The following is a 6,114-nucleotide window of genomic DNA, read 5'->3' as shown; positions in this document are numbered from 1 at the left end:
CCCGCTGCCGGCCTGGGGTTCCGTTCACACTGGCCGGCACTCAGGGCCAGCTCCAGCTTTTTTGCTGCCCCAAGCAGCGAAGAAAAGAAAAGTGGAAGTCGTACTGCCGAAGAGCGCGCTGAAGAAAGAAGAGGGTCAGAAGCACAGCAGAACCGACGCAAACCATGCGTGTGTGTTACCGCGGCTGGGGCAATACACTTGCCTTTGTGGCATGCACAGAAGTTATACTGACGGATAAAAGTGAATAACTACTCTAAAGATCGTAGCAAGTACATACTTGGTGTATATTAATATACAAAATTGCTCTTTGTTAAACCCATTTACAATGGATCGCTGGCTAAAAACAGGAAGTTTGAAACTTACAAAAGAAAATAATTAAGGAAATGTGAATGTTAGTGATAATTATGCCGAAAAATGCAGTCATATGGCTACATCAGACAATTGTGACAAAATTAGTGAACAGTGTGAATCATAAAGGATAAAGGAGTTTGAGGCACAAGTGGTGTTCTCGTCCATCCTCCCCATGGAAGGAAAAGGCCTGGGTAGAGACCGTCGAATCGTGGAAGTCAACGAATGGCTATGCAGGTGGTGTCGGAGAGAAGGCTTTGGATTCTTTGACCATGGGATGGTGTTCCAAGAAGGAGGAGTGCTAGGCAGAGATGGGCTCCACCTAATGAAGAGAGGGAAGAGCATCTTCGCAAGCAGGCTGGCTAACCTAGTGAGGAGGGCTTTAAACTAGGTTCACCGGCGGAAGGAGACCAAAGCCCTGAGGTAAGTGGGGAAGTGGGATACCGGGAGGAAGCACGAGCAGGAGCGCATGAGAGGGGAGGGCTCCTGTCTCATACTGAGAGAGAGGGGCGATCAGCGGGTTATCTCAAGTGCCTACACACAAATGCACGAAGCCTGGGAAACAAGCAGGGAGAACTGGAAGTCCTGGCAAAGTCAAGGAATTATGATGTGATTGGAATAACAGAGACTTGGTGGGATAACTCACATGACTGGAGTACTGTCATGGATGGATATAAGCTGTTCAGGAAGGACAGGCAGGGCAGAAAAGGTGGGCGAGTTGCACTGTATGTAAGAGAGCAGTATGACTGCTCAGAGCTCAACTATGAAACTGCAGAAAAACCTGAGAGTCTCTGGATTAAGTTTAGAAGTGTGAGCAACAAGGGTGATGTCGTGGTGGGAGTCTACTATAGGCCACCGGACCAGGGGGATGAGGTGGACGAGGCTTTCTTCCGGCAACTCGCAGAATTTACTAGATCGCACGTCCTGGTTCTCATGAGAGACTTCAATCACCCTGATATCTGCTGGGAGAGCAATACAGCGGTGCACAGACAATCCAGGAAGTTTTTGGAAAATGTAGGGGACAATTTCCTGGTGCAAGTGCTGGAGGAACCAACTAGGGGCAGAGCTCTTCTTGACCTGCTGCTCACAAACCGGGAAGAATTAGTAGGGAAAGCAAAAGTGGATGGGAACCTGGGAGGCAGTGACCATGAAATGGTGGAGTTCAGGATCCTAACACAAGGAAGAAAGGAGAGCAGCAGAATACAGACCCTGGACTTCAGAAAAGCAGACTTTGACTCCCTCAGGGAACTGATGGGCAAGATCCCCTGGGAGAATAACATGAGGGGGAAAGGAGTCCAGGAGAGCTGGCTGTATTTTAAAGAATCTTTATTGAGGTTACAGGGACAAACCATCCCGATGTATAGAAAGAATAGTAAATATGGCAGGCGACCAGCTTGGCTTAACAGCGAAATCCTTGCTGCTCTTAAATACAAAAAAGAAGCTTACAAGAAGTGGAAGATTGGACAAATGACCAGGGATGAATATAAAAATATTGCTCGGGCTTGCAGGAGTGAAATCAGGAAGGCCAAATCATACCTGGAGTTGCAGCTAGCAAGAGATGTTAAGAGTAACAAGAAGGGTTTCTTCAGGTATGTTAGCAACAAGAAGAAAGTCAAGGAAAGTGTGGGCCCCTTACTGAATGAGGGAGGCAACCTAGTGACAGAGGATGTGGAAAAAGCTAATGTACTCAATGCTTTTTTTGCCTCTGTCTTCACGAACAAGGTCAGCTCCCAGACTACTGCACTAGGCAGCACAGCATGGGGAGAAGGTGACCAGCCCTCTGTGGAGAAAGAAGTGGTTCGAGACTATTTAGAAAAGCTGGACGAGCACAAGTCCATGGGGCCGGAGGCGTTGCATCCGAGAGTGCTAAAGGAGTTGGCGGCTGTGATTGCAGAGTCATTGGCCATTATCTTTGAAAACTCATGGCGATCGGGGGAGGTCCCAGATGACTGGAAAAAGGCTAATGTAGTGCCCATCTTTAAAAAAGGGAAGAAGGAGGATCCTGGGAACTACAGGCCAGTCAACCTCACCTCAGTCCCTGGAAAAATCATGGAGCAGGTCCTCAAGGAATCAATTCTGAAGCACTTAGAGGAGAGGAAAGTGATCAGGAACAGTCAGCATGGATTCACCAAGGGCAAGTCATGCCTGACTAATCTAATTGCCTTCTATGACGAGATAACTTCATCTGTGGATGAAGGGAAAGCAGTGGACGTGTTGTTCCTTGACTTTAGCAAAGCTTTTGACATGGTCTCCCACAGTATTCTTGCCAGCAAGTTAAAGAAGTATGGACTGGATGAATGGACTATAAGGTGGATAGAAAGCTGTCTAGATTGTCGGGCTCAACGGGTAGTGATCATGTCTAGTTGGCAGCCGGTATCAAGTGGAGTGCCCCAGGGGTCGGTCCTGGGGCGGTTTTGTTCAATATCTTCATAAATGATCTGGAGGATGGTGTGGATTGCACCCTCAGCAAGTTTGGAGATGACACTAAACTTGGAGGAGTGGTAGATATGCTGGAGGGCAGGGATAGGATACAGAGGGACCTAGACAAATGGGAGGATTGGGCCAAAAGAAATCTGATGAGGTTCAACAAGGACAAGTGCAGAGTCCTGCACTTAGGACGGAAGAATCCAATGCACCGCTACAGACTAGGGACCGAATGGCTAGGCAGCAGTTCTGCAGAAAAGGACCTAGGGGCTACAGTGGACGAGAAGCTGGATATGAGTCAACAGTGTGCCCTTGTTGCCAAGAAGGCCAATGGCATTTTGGGATGTATAAGTAGGGGCATAGCCAGCAGATCGAGGGACGTGATCGTCCCCCTCTATTCGACACTGATGAGGCCTCATCTTGAGTACTGTGTCCAGTTTTGGGCCCCACACTACAAGAAGGATGTGGAAAAATTGGAAAGAGTCCAGCGGAGGGCAACAAAAATTATTAGGGGACTGGAACACATGACTTATGAGGAGAGGCTGAGGGAACTGGGGATGTTTAGTCTACGGAAGAGAAGAATGAGGGGGGATTTGATAGCTGCTTTCAACTACCTGAAAGGGGGTTCCAAAGAGGATGGCTCTAGACTGTTCTCAGTGGTAGCAGATGACAGAACAAGGAGTAATGGTCTCAAGTTGCAGTGGGGGAGATTTAGGTTGGATATTAGGAAAAACTTTTTCACTAGGAGGGTGGTGAAACACTGGAATGCGTTACCTAGGGAGGTAGTGGAATCTCCTTCCTTAGAAGTTTTTAAGGTCAGGCTTGACAAAGCCCTGACTGGGATGATTTAATTGGGGATCAGTCCTGCTTTCAGCAGGGGGTTGGACTAGATGACCTCCTGAGGTCCCTTCCAACCCCGATATTCTATATTTCTATGATCTGTAAGTTTAACGTATCAGCTGCAAAGAAAATGAGAAAAGCCCGCAAATATGTTGAAGAATATCTTAAACTGGGATTTTCATGGACTGGTGATGAGGTGGAGCCTGTTCCACTATGTGCGATTTGTTACAAGACTCTCACAAATGAAAGTATGAAACCATCTAACCTAAAACGCCATTTCGATAGCAAACAAAGAATACGAGGGAAAACCTGTAGAATTCTTCAAAAATAGGTGCAAAGATCTCCCAAAGTCCCAGAAAACAATTCATAACGTGATGGGAGGTGAAAATATGGAAGCTTTGGAAGCTTCATATAGTGTGGCATACTTAATTGCAAAGTCCGGAGCTGCTGAAGTGATTGGCGAGACATTAGTAAAACCTGCAGCCAAAGTAATGGTGCAAGTGGTGATTGGAGACACGGCTAGCGAAGCTATAGATCGTGTCCCCCTCTCAAATACTGTTCATTGTAGAATCACAGATATGGCCAAAAACGCAATTATTGTCAAGAGTAAAAAAGAGTTGCTACTATGCACTGCAAGCAGATGAATCCACTGATATTGTGAATTTAGCTAATCTTTTGTTGTTTGTTAGATACAAGCTGAATAATGAAGTCCATGATGATATTTTGTTCTACCAACCTATACCAACACATACAATTGGAGAAGCTATTTTTAAAGTTATTGATGACTATCAAAAACAATTACTTGGATTGGAGTCGTTGCGTAGGAATAAGCACGGATGGCGCCAGAGCCATGACTGGTTTGAAGAAAGGAGTTGTTGCACGTATTCAAGCTGTTGCACCAGAAGCAAAATTGACTCACTGTTGCATTCACAGGGAAGCACTCGCACCCAGAACATGCAGGCAGATCTAAAGCAAGTACTGGATGAAGCTGTGAAAATAATCAATTTTGTGAAAGGCCGCCCTCTGAACACCCGGCTGTTTTCTCAGCTTTGTGATGAGATGGGCAGTGATTACACATAACTCCTATTTCACACTGAAGCGCGTTGGCTTTTGCGTGGAAAAGTTCTGAATCGCCTGTTTGAGCAGCGAGAAGAACTGCAAGTTTTTTTAGATGAAACCTTTAACCTGCGAGACTGTATACATGACCGGAAATGGCTAATGGATATTGCAGATATCTTTGCTCATTTAAACAACCTCAGTTTATCCTTGCAAGGGAAACTCATATCCATATTCCATGTTCAAGACAAAGTGAGCGCCATGGTCGCAAAATTGAAACTGTGGCATAAACATCTTAGTCGTCGTAAACTGGATTCCTTTCCATCTCTTCATGACTTAGTAATAAACTTGACTAATGAACTTGACAGTGATGTGTTGCAAACCATGAAGCAGCATTTGGAAAGCTTGCAGAAATACCTTTGGAAGTATTTCCCTGAACCAGACAGCATCTTTGAATGGATAAGGAAGTCTTTTATCATCAATGTTCAAACACTGCCAAATAACCTCTCTGCTTCAGAAGAACAGCTCTTGGAGCTGGCTTCAGATAGCTTCCTGAAAACAAAATTTGAGCAAAATACACGAACGTCATTTTGGCTGGGGGTTAGCTCTGAATATCCAGCTCTATCCGACAAAGCTGTCAAGTATCTTCTGCCTTTTCCCACCTCATATTTGTGTGAGATCGGATTCTCTACTCTGGTTGGCATCAAACCAAAAAAATGAAATCATCTTATTGACGTGGAGCCCCATCTTCGTCTTAAGATCACAAACATTGAGCCAGATATCCCCACGATAGTGTCTGGTCAAAAGCAGTTCCATTCCTCGCACTGAATAGTTTGGTTTGTACTGAAAATTTTTCAATACTGAAATAGTAAGTATTAAAACTAGTGCTTTCTTCACTAACCTAACCAAAACAGCTTATTTTAATTTCAGAATTATATGAATTCACTATATATATACACTGTTCTGCCAGACTGTTGATTCACTTCTATTATTTTAATTATTTATAGTACTATTTCTATATGTAACTATTATTTGTATTAAAATTTTTGTTTCAACTGTATGTAATAAAATTTTATATTTATTTCTAATAAAACACTTAATCCAGAATGAAACAAATTAGGAGTGTGTTATAAAAATGTGGCTCCCCCCCACCCAAATTATCTTCACCGGAGAAGGGGTACGCCAGTAAGACAAATGTCTCAAAAGGGGTACGCAACTGTTGTAAGTTTGGGAAACAGTGTGTTACATGATAAGCAAGAAAAATTGAAATTAAAGACACTATCTAGTGTGCATTAAGTCAAGATATAGTCTAATTAAACTGGACTTCATTAATATTAGAGAACTATCATTTGGTTCGGTTTGTGACTAAACTGGTTATCTAGAAGTCCAAAATTCAAAATACTAGAAATAGATGAGAGTCCTTTTCACTCCCCCACGCCCCCCAAA

General features: G+C 44.1%; 1 pseudogene; it reads left to right on the top strand.

Annotated features, from left to right (window-relative positions):
• Positions 1 to 3,742: 3,742 nt before the first annotated feature.
• Positions 3,743 to 5,388, top strand: LOC140895694 (zinc finger BED domain-containing protein 5-like; annotated as a pseudogene).
• The last annotated feature ends 726 nt before the right edge of the window (positions 5,389 to 6,114 follow it).

The sequence above is a fragment of the Lepidochelys kempii genome, chromosome 1 (assembly GCF_965140285.1).
Source record: "Lepidochelys kempii isolate rLepKem1 chromosome 1, rLepKem1.hap1, whole genome shotgun sequence".
In the NCBI taxonomy this organism is placed as follows: Eukaryota; Metazoa; Chordata; order Testudines; family Cheloniidae; genus Lepidochelys; species Lepidochelys kempii.
Note: the sequence above shows the minus strand (reverse complement) of the source record. Positions and strands in the feature narration are given on the sequence as shown.